Source organism: Periplaneta americana, chromosome 15 (genome assembly GCF_040183065.1).
Source record: "Periplaneta americana isolate PAMFEO1 chromosome 15, P.americana_PAMFEO1_priV1, whole genome shotgun sequence".
NCBI lineage: Eukaryota > Metazoa > Arthropoda > Insecta > Blattodea > Blattidae > Periplaneta > Periplaneta americana.
Genome location: NC_091131.1, coordinates 43,378,678 through 43,396,298, shown reverse-complemented (window position 1 = coordinate 43,396,298; position 17,621 = coordinate 43,378,678).

The following is a 17,621-nucleotide window of genomic DNA, read 5'->3' as shown; positions in this document are numbered from 1 at the left end:
AATTTTGCTCACTGTACAAGTATTCTGTTTCACAATGAAGAGTAATTTTACAAACGTGTAAATTTTACTTGTAAAATTAACACGTTTTCTACAATATCTTTGAGTTGTGTAAAGTTTGGTATTGCAACAAATTATGAATAAATACAATAAAGAAATACTTATTAAATTAATTTTTGAGTAACTGGATAATATTAAGAATTAAACTAACGCAGTTTTGATGTTATTAATGAGTTCTAATGACTCAAAGATATTAATTTAGGCCTAATCAAACGAAGACGTATACGTAAAATTCTCCGGGCGAGAATTAATAACACGTTCGTATCATTGTATAAATTTAATGAGTCCCGCGATATACTTCAGAATACCGCGTAAGTATTTATATACGAAGACTGTATTTAATAAATACTCGCACTTAATAAAGAAGTTCCCTGCACCAAAAATAAATAATTCAATAATGCAATAGCAACACTACTTACGCGGTATTCTGAAGTCGTTTCGAGTCCCGTTTCGCTGGAATCTCTCCTACAAGATATGGGACATCATATCCAACATCCAAAAGAGAAAAGTGATGCCCTAATCTCAAAGCGAGAACTGTATTGTTTTGCATTGGATGCATACTAGCTGTCAGTTCCGTGGGTTAGCAGATAAGCATGGTATTTCTAAGATATCAGTGTGCAAAAGTGCCCACAGGGTATTTGATGTTGTTAAAAGAGTTAAATTCGGGGCAGGTTTTTGATCACCAAAATGTTATTTACTATAGCACAGAATTTTTATGCTCTTGATGGGATTACTAATGTTTGAGAGGTTAGGAATGCAACATTAATAAATACTGATGGATCAACACAAAAAATTAACCTGATTTTGTGTTTAGACATCGTAATTATTTTATAAATTGCATATTTGTACGTGGACCAAATCTGTTATTTACTTATTTGACTGAATTTTGTGCTAACTAGGGTCATTTAAGTAACAGACGTATTTGTATATTCGACCAATCACATCACATGAAACTCCATTGTCGCCAATATATAAAAATCTAAATACTTTTAATTTTTTTTAACAATACTTTATATTTTCTGTTGGTGAATATGAATTAGCAAGCTTAGAATAATCTATTTTAGTACAAAATATAAACATACTAGTGGCTTGTGCAGCAAATGCTGCTGCAAACTAAGTTCGTTAGACGTTCAAATAAACATTTTTCAGATTTATTTTCAATGAAGAATACTTGTCTTTTAGATAGTTATTTGCTTCCATAATAATGAAACATACTCCCTCTGAATGGATTTTTTTAGGCCAAATACTTTTTCTTGAACCTATCTAAATTCAGTTTTTGAGTTTCAACTCGAAAACACAAGTATCAATGTCAGGACGATAGCAGTAGCTATTTCAGGTCATTGTGGATTGTAGGCAAAAGTTAAAAAAATGTCAGGTTTGCTAAGCTTTCGAACAATAGCATTTTCGTATAGCTGCTGCATGTAGAACTTGAAATGTAGAGCGTAAAATCATTTTATCCTACTAAGAGATCTTGCTGAAATGATCTGGAGACTACAAAATTTTCTAGGCCTCTTATTTTATCAGTAAGTAATACCTTTTTATCTTTCCTTAGGAACTGTAATTTTTGCGCTCTGTCGAGCCAATACTGAAGACAATGACACATATCAATATCTACACTACACCGCCATTAAGTATATGAAAAAGACCCAACCTCACTGGGCTAATAAGTATAAAAATATTTGATTTTTAATAACAATATTATTATCTTACTTAAGTTTTGTAGTTATATATAGCAGCCACTCAGTAAATTATAGAAATGAAGATCTATATTAAGATATTCTCTACATTTACTTACATAACCTCAAAACGTTTCACTTTCATGTCATCAATATAGCATCAATATTATGTACAATTAATGAAAAATAGATGCATCATGATATTAACTATAATAATATTTAATTTCTAATGATAATAATGTCATCAAACCACCTCAAGTTTCGTAGATTTGAATATCCAATACACAGCTGTACTCAGAAAATTATTATACCCGTATCCTGCAGAATTAGTTTTTAATAACAAATTGAATTGAGCTCTAAATATGTCGGCAATCCTGCAGGTCATGGCCTTCGTGTAGTAGCCTATTGTTTATTGTAGTATGTGTTTTGTTCTGAAATTCAACAGAGTCGGCCGTGATTCGATAAAATTAGTTCTCAAAACTGACAACAGATGGATTTTGGAAAATAGGAAAATTATGTAGGAAAATTGACATTTCACTGAAAACTACTACTTTTCCGAAAAACTTTGGGTTCCAAGCTTCAAAATGAGGGGCCATTTATTAAAATCCGTTCAGCCGTTTTCCCGTAATTTCCATTACCAGTTCAAATTATATATATAGAGGTATCGATAATAGTAAAAATTCAGCGACTTCAGCTCTGCTCCTTAGCGATTTTTGTAAACTGTCGTTGGTGATATTGTGTAACCAATAATGCGTATTTGTAAATTTCTTTAGCTGATTTTATAAAGTTCGTCAGACTTAGAAACTAATAAAATAGCATTGTGAAACACAATTTCCAAGCATTTGTAAACTTTTACTTGTTATTTGTAAATTGTTAATTTGTAATTTGTAAGGATTGTGAAACGGGCATCTGTTTTGCGTATCGCGCTGCATTCATGATTTGTCGAATGAGGCTGGATGCTGCAAATGCCCTGTTTTATGCATTATGCCGCACGTCATGTTTTTTTTTTTTTTTAATCGTTACCCTTAATATTAAATTTTCTAAAATGTTTAATTAAGAAAAAAAATATTTCTTGAAGGAATAGGTGAAATATCCTAGACTATGATGAAAGAGAGATGGAACGGAGAAAAATTCTCTCCGGCGCCGGGATTTGAACCCGGGTTTTCAGCTCTACGTGCTGATGCTTTATCCACTAAGCCACGCCGGATACAATCCCGACGCCGTTTAGAATCGTCTCAGATTAAGCTCCATCTCTTGGGTTCCCTCTAGTGGCCGCCCTCTGCACTACGTCATAGATGTCTATGAACGCAGGACCGAAGTCCATACATGTGTTGAGGTGCACTCAGATGAGTGACTGATTGGCCGGGATCCGACGGTATTGGCGCCGTCTTAAATCACAAAGTGATTTATTACGCATATCATATATTTTGATGTACCGAAGTACATATGATATTTCCATGCAGATATTCTGCGTCATCACATGATGAAAGAGAGATGGAACGGAGAAAAATTCTCTCCGGCGCCGGGATTTGAACCCGGGTTTTCAGCTCTACGTGCTGATGCTTTATCCACTAAGCCACGCCGGATACAATCCCGACGCCGTTTAGAATCGTCTCAGATCATCATGTGATGACGCAGAATATCTGCATGGAAATATCATATGTACTTCGGTACATCAAAATATATATGATATGCGTAATAAATCACTTTGTGATTTAAGACGGCGCCAATACCGTCGGATCCCGGCCAATCAGTCACTCATCTGAGTGCACCTCAACACATGTATGGACTTCGGTCCTGCGTTCATAGACATCTATGACGTAGTGCAGAGGGCGGCCACTAGAGGGAACCCAAGAGATGGAGCTTAATCTGAGACGATTCTAAACGGCGTCGGGATTGTATCCGGCGTGGCTTAGTGGATAAAGCATCAGCACGTAGAGCTGAAAACCCGGGTTCAAATCCCGGCGCCGGAGAGAATTTTTCTCCGTTCCATCTCTCTTTCATCATGTGATGACGCAGAATATCTGCATGGAAATATCATATGTACTTCGGTACATCAAAATATATATCCTAGACTATGTTGTTCATGTAGATCTTTAAAACATTCCAGTAAAAGAATCATGCAGATATTTAATTAATTGTAGATTTTGTTATGTAAATGTTTTACGGTTGTAAAAAAATACGCAAATTTTATATTATTTCTACAGGCAATTATCAACTATTTTAATATTGTGAATAGTGTTTTATAAAGTGTAATGTATGTATATTGAGCATGAAAAATTTTGTTCATTTAGCTTTCATAGCAGCCGAGATATAAAGAAAATGAATTTCACTCAATTTTTGCAGGCAGTGGTGTACCTCCCCGACTAATGGACAGTTTGCGTGATAGGCACACCCTGAGAAAAATCTGTCTTTGCCTCCAGCTTTTTTCTTCTTCTTGCATAACTTGTCACCATAAAAACACTACACACACAGACCATCGCCTACGAAGAATAAAGATGTTGTTACACGAAATCGGGAAAATTATATAAATGTATTGGCGGCTACAACTCTCATTGGATTAATATATATATATAATTTATCCGTGCTGTTCTGCCCCAGTCATTAAGTAACATTTCAAGATCAGTAGAAGACTCTTAGTAGAAACTGTGAACACCTGGTTTTAAATTCACAAATGGACAGTTTGCGTGACAAGCACATCCTGTGAAAATCTATCTTTGCCGCCAGCTTTTCTGTCTTCTGCTTCTTGCACAACTTCTTTGTCACCATAGAACACTATACGTACAGACCACCGCCACGTCATTCGACAGGGTAGTTTACGAAGCATAGGGTTGTTGTCTTACATTAGTTAAGCGAAATCGGGAAAATTATGAATATATTGATCTATAAATGTATTGGCGGCTACAACCTTCATTGGATTAAAAAGTATATAATATTTCTCCCTGCTATTCTGTCCCAGTCATTATATAACATCAGTAGAAGACGCTTTTGTGAACACCTGTCTGTCCTTGGAGCAAATCCACTAATGACTGATGAGCACATTCTGCGAAAATCTGCCTTCTGCAACCAATCACTGGCTTCCATGTAACTCCTACGTCATCATAAATATAGGGTTGCTTTAATGACATGTACAGACTACCGCTACTTCTTTCGACATTGTCTAGGAACAGGAGCGGGTTTTTTATTAGCAAAAATTGCGAAATGTCACCGAGAGTTAATCAAGTGCAAGTTTGATAATAAATGTGATCGAATTATGAGAGTAAATATCCGCGAATGCTCGGTGAGGGAGAGGAAGTTTCTGTAAAAAGCTTCATTTCTGCAATAAAAACGAAAAAGGACTTTTTAAAAATTATTTAGAGAAGTACAGTAGGATCCATATTAGTTTTAAGAGGTTAGGTACAGCTTACAGCAGTTAAAGTTTTGGAAATATTCAACATTTTTTCCCTCCATTACTGTATCTTACACAATAATGAAAATTGGTATGTGTAAAATACTGTCCTTCTGCTGTAGGGTATGGAAAAAAAAAATATATATATATATATATATATATATAAAAGGCATGATGAGACCGATAAGCTAATTTATTAATAATAACAATCAAGGTTTTATTTCATATACCGTCTATGCTGATCCTTTTAACAAATTTATTGGTTTATCAATACTTTGTTACATATATTTTGAATTTGAACGTTTTCGGCTCTATTGAGCCATCATCAGAACCATTTATGCCCATATGCATGAGGCCTCCTACTCTCAGCGACCACAAGGACACCTCCGCATACTTAACATTTTGTCGCCTCTAGCCACTATCAGACTTGGAATTCCACATACACATCAACTCGATAACTACAATTGTTTTTATAATTTTAAAGGCTTATCATGTAATAATTTTAACATCAACAATTTTAACACTTGAATATGGCTTATATAGCCAGTTTTTTATAGTAATGTAATATGGCCGTATATTTAATGTTTCACATAGAATCATGATATTTGATATTATTTGGGTTTATTTGTATTGCATTATATATGTACCTGTATCATGCATATGGGCATAAATGGTTCTGATGATGGCTCGATAGAGCCGAAAACGTTCAAATTCAAAATATATGTAACTAAGTATTGATAAACCAATAAATTTGTTAAAAGGATAAGCAAAGACGGTATATGAAATAAAACCTTGATTGTTTTATATATATATTTTCAAAATTCAAATGTTGGCAGTTGACTGTGCAGTGATGAAGCGTTTCCCTCATAACTCATAAACTTGTTAACTTTTTCATGTTCTCTCTCTTTTATTTTATTGCTAAAACTCATGTTTACAATATTATGCTCTTTGAACTACATTTCTTAATAAATAATATTTTTTTTTATTTTGTGTTAGGAGAAAATACTGATATTTGACCAATTTTTAAAATGAATTTATTTTTTATCAGACAATCAATCAAAGTTAGAGAAGTGATCTTGCACCATATTCTAGATATGACATGCATAAATACACACAAAAAAATTTCATCGCAGAATTTTGGTTAGTTTTTTAGTCATGTGGGAAACACTTCATCACTGCACAGTGAACTGAATTTGGAAAAAAAAAAAAATGTAAATAATTTTTTTAATTGAAAAAAAAATATATATTTTTTTCACACAGCCGAAGGACAGTGTTTTACACCTACTAATTTTCATTATCGTACAAGATACAGTAATGGAGGGAAAGAATGTTGAATATTTCCAAAATTTTACTGCTGTCAGCTGTACCTAACCCTTAAAGGTGTTAGCTGCAAAAGAATACAGAGACAAATTATTTGGGAATTCTATTAATTACTAGTGGCTTGTGCAGCAAATGCTGCAAACTAAGTTCGTTAGACGTTCAAATAAACATTTTTCAGATTTATTTTCAATGAAGAATACTTGTCTTTTTAATAGTTATTTGCTTCCATAATAATGAAACATACTCCCTAAATACTTTCTCTTGAACCTATCCAACTTCAGTTCTTGAGTTTCAACGCGAAAACGCAAGTATCAATGTCAGGACGATAGCAGTAGCTATTTCAGGTCATTGTGGATTGTAGGCGAAAGTTAAAAAAATGTCAGGTTTGCTAAGCTTTCGAACAATAGCATTTTCGTATACCTGCAGCATGTAGAACTTGAAATGTAGAGCGTAAAATCATTTTATCCTACTAAGAGATCTTGCTGAAATGATCTGGAGACTACAAAATTTTCTAGGCCTCTTATTTTATCAGTAAGTAATACCTTTTTATCTCTCCTTAGGAACTGTAATTTTTGCGCTCTGTCGAGCCAATACTCAAGACAATGACACATATCAATATCTACACTACACCGCCATTAAGTATATGAAAAAAACCTTGATTTTTAATAACAGTATTATTATCTTACTTAAGTTTTGTAGTTATATATAGCAGCCACTGAGTAAATTATAGAAATGAAGATCTAATTAAGATATTCTCTACATTTACTTACATAACCTCAAAACGTTTCACTTTCATGTCATCAATATAGCATCAATATTATGCACAATTAATGAAAAATAGATGCATCATGATATTAACTATAATTTCTAATGATAATAATGTCATGAAACCACCTCAAGTTTCGTAGATTTGAATATCCAATACACAGCTGTACTCAGAAAATTGTTATACACTGCAGATTCAGTTTTTAATAACAAATTGAATTGAGCTCTAAATATGTCGGCAATCCTGCAGGTCATGGCCTTCGTGTAATAGCCTGTTCTTTATTGTAGTTTGTTCTGAAATTCAATAAAATCGGCCGTGACTCGATGAAATTAGTTCTCAAAACTGGCAACAGATGGATTTTGGAAAATAGGAAAATTATGTAGGAAAATTGACATTTCACTGAAAACTACTGCTTTTCCGAAAAACTTTGGATTCCAAGCTTGAAAATGAGGGGCCATTTATTAAAATCCGTTCAGCCGTTTTCCCGTAATTTCCATTACCAGTTCAAATTATATATATATAGATTCTGTGACAATTTTCAGAAACCATTTCTATGGAATTACGTCCATATAAAAGAACAATGAATGGTATATTAATGAGGCTATCAAATGCAAAACTCGCCTTATCCAGGTAAAGTGATTTTTTAGAAAACAGGAAACACCGTTATGGATAAGGACAGTTTGCATTTGATAGTAGTTTTCTGAGCTCTATGGAAGAGGAATTAGACAGGATTTGCACAAACCGACTATAAAAGTAGATAGAGAACTGCAAGGAGTACAACATCCCATATGTAACTCATTTTTTAAAAATCTATACTAATAATAAATCTGTAGCCGAAATTTTTCTGGTAATTTTCGATTTTCCAAAAATAATTGGTCCTAACATATATAATTAACCACCCTGAAACCGAAAATAGCTTTTTTGAAATTTTTGTGTGTATGTATGTATGTCTGTCTGTCTGGATGTTTGTTACCTTTTCACGTGATAATGGCTGAACCGATTTATATGAAAATTGGAATATAAATTAAGTTCGTTGTAACTTAGAATTTAGACTATATGGCATTCAAAATATTTTATTTAAAAGGGGTGTTGTAAGGGGGCTTGAATTAAATAAATCGAGATATCTGCCTTATTATTAATTTTCATGAAAAATATTACATAACAAAAGTTTCTTTGAAAATAATTTCCGATAAGTTTTATTCCATGCAAAAGTTTGATAGGACTGATATTTAATGAGATAAATGAGTTTAAAAATTACTATAACAACGCCATCTAAGGCGGTGTAATGAAATAAAAAACAAATGACTTCGTCTATAAGGGGCCTTGGACGACAACAATCGAAAGCTATGAAATAGCCTACAGATAATGTTTCTGTGTTTGTATGAAGTAACATCGGATGCTAAATTAACCGATTTGTATAATTAATTATTAATTCACCATTGGAAAGTGTAGTTTCTCTAGATGGACATAGTGCTAGGCCTATAATGTTATTACAGTAACTTCTGGGTGAATCGAGGACAGGTAAGATTAAAATAGCTTCTTATGCACAGTAAACTTGATAGGCATTCGTTTCCTGTATTTCCTAAAATAATTTTTATGACCAAATGAGTGGTCTCTGGATCAAAATGATCGCATTTTAATTTCTTTAATACAATTCAAATTAAGTAACATAATAAACGATATATCCTTCTATCAAACACGAATGTTCCCTGGATCAAATGTCCTATTTTAATTATGTAATTACTTTATATTTATTTCTGACGGGTGCAGCGGAGCGCACGGGTACGGCTAGTTTTTAATAAATCGAGTTTTGCACTTGATAGCCATTATAATTACGGTATTGTTAATTTCTTTGTAATTTTGTTTAGAAATTGCTAATTTTCTAGGCACGGCATAATTTTGTAATTTATTTTGCTTATTTTAGGAAATTTATGTAATGGAACATTTCTATAGTCCGGATCATCTTACTTAATACCCAAGGGTGAAATCCAACCATTTTTCCCCTATAACTGCATATCATAGTAAATTATAGTGATTTTCTAGCTCTCAGGTTGAATTTTCTTTTACCAACTTTTTTTTTTTTCCTCGAATTTCGGGTACTGACAAATACTACAACTGGCAGTTATTTTCTAGCTGTTATGTTGGCAGCAACAATTTCGGTTTGCAGTAAAGGAAACTGATGAAAATACAAGCAAGTAAATATATTTTTAGGTTAGCTCATGAATTGTAAACCGTTTAATCAAAGCAATGAATTTCATGTTGCCAGACAAAATAGATTTTAATATTAGATCATATTAATCCTAATTACCAACATAATATGCGAGAAGTCCAGGAGGAAAATATACTAGGCTATATCATAAATTATTGAATCAATCAGGAAACAGATCGCAACATAAAGGTGATATTATGTAGTAAATAAGACATTGTTACTGTTAATACTGTATTATTATTATTATTATTATTATTATTATTATTATTATTATTATTATTTCAGTATATAGCATTGTGATTTTACCGTCTTTGGTGATATCTGGTATTAGTTGGCAACACTGAAGAGACGACTAAATTAGACATTTAGGAATTACTCTTACGTGATCCTCCCTACTATATTCATGCATTCATATTGTAATATTTTATAATCTGCACGTATTTTCCGTTATTCTGAGTATAATCCTAGATCATATATGTAACAGATAACTCATCGCTATGTTAAAATCGGCAGCACTCTGAAGAGAACAACCGCCAGGATCGCCAACCGTCCGCCGTAAACGAACACGAGATGGCAGTACAGTCGCTAATGCAATTCAAATGGGAATTATGACGTGACTCCTTATGTAACAACTAGATGGCAGCGTAGTAAACCTGACAAGAATTGTTAACCTCACAGCCTATAAGGCCGATCTATCTAGGTATATATTATCTAGGGTATAATTTGCGTATTCTAATATAAATCAGATTGTGAAATAATAATCCTACAGAACCATTGATGACCAGATTTCTTTAAATAACTGAGTTAAGTAACAATAAGCAGGATTTACAAAGAGTAAATTATTATTATTATTATTATTGTTATTATTATTATTATTATTATTATTATTATTATTATTATTATTTATGGTTTTTAAGAAACCCGGAGGTTCATTCCCGCCCTCACATAAGCCCGCCATCAGTTCCTATCCTGAGCAAGATTAGTCCAGTCTCTACAATCATATCCCACTTCCCTCAAATCCATTTTAATTAGTGTTGTGGGATTTAATCGATTCATCTAATCGATTTATAGATCAATTTCTGTTGTAAGACTAATTGATCAAAAATATTTAATCGATTAATCGAGTCGATTAAAATTAATCAGTTTTAGTTGATATTAATTATTATTTTGTTAATACAAACTCACACTAAAAATTCCAACAATATTTCTGTCTCGGAAATTGGTTACTTAAAAGTACAAGTGTACTATTATTTTCTAACTGTGAACCAGAAAGAGTAGGGAAAATCTTTGCACAAAACTTCAGAAAGAGATGGAAATATGAGGACAGTGACCCAGTCTACCTCTATTGAAAGTTGAAACACAATGCGAAACCCTTATTAAGTTTTATGGTTTTCCAAGAAAACTTCCACCTTATTGTCAGCTCATCTTCCTAGCACATATTTTTCTGGGATTTGTCCCCTTCATCACTTTTAAAATACTTACAGGAAAATGCAGAAAGTTACACAATGCTTAACTGCATGCATTGTATTCTTCACCTGGCATTATTTAGGAACTTTAAATCCAGATGTTTGAGATGGGCAGGGCATGTAGCACATATGGGCGCATCCAGAAATGCATATAGAGTGTTAGTTGGGAGACCAGAGGGAAATAGACCTTTGGGGAGGCCGAGACGTAGATGGGAGGATAATATTAAAATGAATTTGAGGGAAGTTTGACATGATTGTAGAGACTAGATTAATCTTAATTTACAATTCATTTTAATATATCAATATGCCTGGTAAATTATTAATAAGTATTTAATGAATTTCAATCTTAAGGCATATAAACTTGCAAATGTTTATTTGCTATTTAATAACAATATATGAACGTTTTCGCCGTTTAGGGCATCTTCAGATATAACAAAACATATTATCTGGACCTATAATAGTATATTATGCAAATAACACGGAAAATAGAGAACAATATATGTGATACATGGAATTCATGAGCTTTATGTAGATATAACATGATACAGGATGAATATTGAGATAATCTTTGAATTTGAACTTAGACTGGACGAATGTTTTATTTTATACATATAGCTCATGTTACAATTAATATACAATGTTTAAAATTTGTCAATGATGTTAATTTTAAAATTTACAATGATGATAATAAAATATTTAAAGTATTCATTGACAAATTTTAAACAAATTTTCAAATTCAAAGATTATCTCAATATTCATCCTGTATCATGTTATATCTACATAAAGCTCATGAATTCCATGTATCACATATATTGTTCTCTATTTTCCTTGTTATTTGCATAATATACTATTATAGGTCCAGATAATATGTTTTGTTATATCTGAAGATGCCCTAAACGGCGAAAACGTTCATATATTGTTATTAAATAGCAAATAAACATTTGCAAGTTTATATGCCTTAAGATTGAAATTCATTAAATACTTATTAATAAATTAATCTTGCTCAGGATAGGAACCGATGGCGGGCTTATGTGAGAGAGAGAATGAACCTCCGGGTTTCTTAAAAGCAATTTGTGAGTAAGTAAGTGAATACATGGAAACATGCAATACAACACTTGTCATAACAGTAAGTTAGTTTGGTAACTCGTCATAAGATAACTTTCGAACTTGGATTTGAAAGATTTCCGTTCAGCACGTCTGGTCGCGAAACCAGGTGGCCCGGGTTCGAATCCCGGTCGGGGAAAGTTACCTGGTTGAGATTGTTTCCGGGGTTTTCCCTCAACCCAATACGATCAAATGCTGGATAACTTTCGGTGCTGGACTCCGGACTCATTTCACCGTCATTATCACCTTCATTTCATTCAGACGCTAAATAGCCTAGGTGTTGATACAGCGTCGTAAAATAACCCAATAAAATAAAAGTAAATTTGAAAGATTTCAAAGTTCGGCAGCCCTTGACTTCAGGCGGCAGAGAGTTCCAGTGACGATAGGTAGCAACAGTGAAAAATGAGGAATACAGAAATGATGTGTGGAGTGGAATTTCTAGCGTGTTATCGCGTTGTGATCGAGTATTAATATTATGATAGCGAGAGAGAGTATGAAAACGGCGAATAAATAAGAGGGGGATGAAGTGTGTATAATTCGATATAAAAGAGATAGTGCTATTTAGTTTTTTTTTTCTTTTTTTTTACGTTTGGTATGTTCCATATTCTAACTGTGAACCAATGTACGAATACCATGGAATGTAAATACTTACAATACAATGCAACCCTCTAAACGCAGAGAGCTTTAGATAGAAAGAAGGGGCATTTCATCTTCCAGTGGTGGTGTACAAAAATTCCACTTTCTTCGAGTTTTGCTAAACTGTTCATAATTGACATAATGTGAGTGTTTACGTTCATTCTACCTGAATTTTTACTTTGCCACAAACGTCTAATGCCATTTTTCAAAACTACAACGGGATGGATTTCGGAGTGTTACTTTAAATAAATCTAAACCTGATAAATAATTACAGCCAACAGGATCAACAGTACCATAATCTCCTGGTGGAATCAAAGAGTTTATAGTACTTACTAGAGACACATACCCGTGAGTGGCAGGCAAGAAAAATGTCACAAATTGAATCGGCCATTAAAGGGAGTGTTTGCGGCGCGAAATTCGAAAACAGTACCACAATACATTGATGTAGCCTGGTGATAGACACTGTTTTAAACATCTTTTACAAAGGATGAGTCGTGATGAAATAAACATGAATGCAGAGGAGCGCTATATTTATTAAAGTATTATAATGATTCATCTTTGGCGATATTCTAAAAAATAAATTAAATCACCCATATACATTCGGGATAAGTATGTGAAATATTGAATAATGGCAATGTCAACATTAATTTTCAGTATTACTAGTATTGTTTTAAGGACATAATAATGGCTATTTACTGTAATATTTAAAATGATCTATATTTCAGTCCTTTCATGCAAAGGAAGAGGAAGGTATATGGTGCTTAGAAAATATTTAGTGGTGAAATATGAGATCATAAAAATTCTGGAAACTGATTTAAAACATAATGAGAATAAATTTTATCATACAACAATCTATTCATTGTGTAGTTGATACCACCATGTTAGAGGTCAGACTTTTTAATAGAATTAGTAGCGGTAATTGTAGGCCTAGTAGTAGTGGTAATAATAGACCTAGTAGTAGTGGTAATAATAGGCCTAGTAGTAGTAGTGGTCATAGTAAACCTAGTAGTACTTACTGGCTTTTAACGAACCCGGAGGTTCATTGCCGCCCTCACATAAGCCCGCCATTGGTCCCTATCCTGAGCAAGATTAATCCAGTCCCTACCATCCAATCCCACCTCCCTCAAATCCATTTTAATATTATCTTCCCATCTACGTCTCGGCCTCCCCAAAGGTCTTTTCCCCTCTGGCCTCCCAACTAACACTCTATATGCATTTCTGGATTCGCCCATACGTGCTACATGCCCTACCCATCTAAAAAAAAACCTAGTAGTAGTGGTAATAATAGGCCTAGCTAGGCCATCACTACTTTCTTTGCATTTAATACAACCAAAAACTAGAAGTACATACTATACAATACGGAAATTACATGATTAATTCATTTATTGTTAAACAAAACAGTTTTAGACAGATATAGTCTGAGGATTTTCTTATGCACTCTGCTATTATAATCCACTGTAATGATGGCACCTAACCCTTACATACATTGTTGGAACCAATCTTATAAACCTGATTAATGTGTTTCTGGAAAAACTTTATCCAAGAAATATTCCGACATTCTGTAAACACATTCAAAGGAGGAACTGCATTTGGAACATTCTTCCAAATATTAAGATATGCATGCTTTCCTGAGCATCCTACAATAGTAGCTATGTTCGAACAATTATTTGCGGCGCAGTATATCACCATTTTCTTATTATTTCCCTTCAAGTGTACTTATATTTATTCGTACTCCTCAATAAGCATGAACTGCTCGCACTCCCAGAGAAGCATCAACTCCCTTTAAAGGCGGCCGAACAGCGGTTCAATTTTGTACGCGAAACTAGCGCCGTTGGTGTCGCTAGTTATATATTACAAACTCTTTGGGTGGAATGCGGGAATAATCGTGTGATTATTGTCAGTACTCGCTATATTGGGTGAATATTCCCGACCCATGCCCCAATACTAGTCGTGTGCCTTGATATAACAGTGATACTGACTGGATCTGCCATCCACGTTAGTCACGGACACTTGAGTATGACTAACCAGCCCTCAGTTTTATTTCAGTGTTTGTAATCAGGTTTTCTGTTATGCAGATAACAATAGCAGGCTATGATTCAGAGCTTTGTTTTAATGTGTGATTAGGTGCATGTAGTCATGTGAGAAAGATGGATAAATCACTTGCAGTTGTCAGTCATAAAAAAGGCTTTTATTCTTTCAATGTGTGATTAGGTGGATATATGGAGAACAATGCCTGAATCTTTGCAACCGAATGCACTTAGTTATATCACAAAAGCGTCTGTTCTTTCATCTGTAGGCCTGTACTCTTAAATGATGTTCACTGACAGCGCAGTGTGCAAAATGACTAATCTAGGTGGACAGAATTTATTTCTCGACTTGTTAAATTCTGTATATACATATGTTAGTATATGAGTCGTCCATTTCCTATACCTGTTAAGTCCTTCCAACAAAATTTTACAAAAATCAGGAAAAACTGTCATTTGTTTCCAAATTCGCTTTTCTGTAATTTCTTTATTTAGTTTTATATGATAATTTATTTCCTTCCGATCTACATGAAGTACTGAAATCATACTGTGATAGTTTATTTTTAATTAAATATTATAAGTTGGACTTAACGGTGTTAGGTTCTGTAACTGTGATATAACACTTTTTACTTTTACTTTTTCAAAAAGAAACTAAACCGTGAGTGTAAAACAACTAAAATCCTACATTAACAATAGTAAATGTCGTAATAAGATAATTAAACCAGAAGTGTCCGTATCTTGGGGGTGTCCGTAACGAAAGTTTCACTGTACATGTACTCGTTCTATACTGTTTTCGCTGTAAGAAAAATCCTAATGTAAACATAAGCACGTTGCTGTCATACCCGTGATTGGCTCCCAGTCGAAACACTCACACGACGCAGGAAAATATAGCCCGTATTTGGAAACCATAATCTTGTATTATTTGAAAATAAAAAATTGAATTCTAGTTGTTAAATATGATGAAACATATAACTTCACTCATATATAAAACGCTATGTAAAAGAAAAGCTATTTTTATATTTTGTTATGTACTATGAACGCGGATGAATACCAACAGTAATACTGAGGTAGTCTGTTCTTGTAACAAGCTGGCGTCACTTGAGCTCGTAGTTGTTGACGGTAAGCACGTGGTACTGAAGTATGGCTTCTGCATCCTGGGTGTGTGTGGTTATTAAACATAAGAGTGGAAACTCTCTCAAAAGCGGAGAAAAACAAATAGTCTTAAATGTATATAATAAGTTAAGTGAGTTTTAATTACAATAATTATAAAGTAAATATTTCCTAAGCAAACGAATGCATAGTAGTGAGGTTAGGCCTACTTGACGAGTAACGGGAAATGTTTAACATGAAACAGAATGTACAACAGTAGGCGGGAACACGTACTGAGAATCTATGGCGCCAAACAGCGGCTAATGAAGCCTCACTTCAGTCACGTGCTATTGTTTATATTAGGATTTTCTTACAGCGAAAAGATTATACGTTCTGATCACTAGACTAGGGTTGCCAACCCTCCCGTATTTCCCGAGATCTCCCGTATTTTCCCCTAATTTTTTACATCCTCCCGGCTCCCGTATTTTTCTCCCTTATTTTTGCATAAGGTAGTGAATGATGATGAATTTTGTGTTCAAGAGATGCTTAAAATGTGCAGTCTTGATAATACAATGTGCATTACGCTTTCCAGAAATGGGTTTTAATGCTCACCTGTTTAAAATCAAACAATATCAATATTATCAATTTGGAAAAACTGACTAGTTTGTTGTAAGCATATCAAGTAGTATCTCATGAACAATAATAATTGGACAGATGTTCGAAATAGCACAACACATCTATTGAAATCAGAGCTGCAAACTGCAGTCGACTTCAACTATTACGCGAAATAAAATCTGTCTCAAAATACACTTTACTTAAGCCTAGCTGCCGAAGTGTAGAATAAGGTGGTTTTTTAGTAACTGAACGGAATAATTTGCCAATTTTCTATGTGAAATTTTGCTGATTCCTTAGTGTCCCTATTTCCTCCAAAAAAGTTGGCAACCCTACACGAAACATAAGCATATACTTTGTTTTTTCGGGGTTTACTTCCAAACCCATCTCCTTATTTGCTTTGAGTAAAATTTCCGTATTTTCCCGTGAAACGTTCGGTGGCCCTAATACTGGAGCAGTTTATTATATAACACTCCTTCCTTTTGAAACTCAGGGTAATGACCTGCCTTTACTCGTGAAACATACCAGAGTATTCGACAAATCGAGCTTTCAGTTAGAACGCCCTGTAAAGTTGATTTGTATAAAACAGTTATATTACCGGTTGTTCTTTATTGTTGTGAAACTTGGACTCTCACTTTGAGAGAGGAACATAGGTTAAGGGTGTTTGAGAATAAGGTGCTTAGGAAAATATTTGGGGCTAAGAGGGATGAAGTTACAGGAGAATGGAGAAAGTTACACAACACAGAACTGCACGCATTGTATTCTTCACCTGACATAATTAGGAACATTAAATCCAGACGTTTGAGATGGGCAGGGCATATAGCACGTATGGGCGAATTCAGAAATGCATATAGAGTGTTAGTTGGGAGGCCGGAGGGAAAAATACCTTTAGGGAGGCCGAAACGTAGATGGGAAGATAATATTAAAATGGATTTGAGGGAGGTGGGATATGATGATAGAGAATGGATTAATCTTGTTCAGGATAGGGACCAATGGCGGGCTTATGTGAGGGTGGCAATGAACCTCCTGGTTCCTTAAAAGCCAGTAAGTAAGTAAGTAAAGTTGATTTGAATAATTTGGAGGGAAAAGTTGTTCCGGGGCAGGTTATCGAACCCGAGACCTTTGGTTAAACGTACCAACGCTCTACGAACTGAGCTACCCAGGAACTCTACCAGACACCGATCCTATTTTTCCCTCGCAATTATTCAGAGTATTCGAGTTTGAAATAATGACCTTAGTTCGAGGTTTGGAAACCCCTAGTTTAAATGACCGAC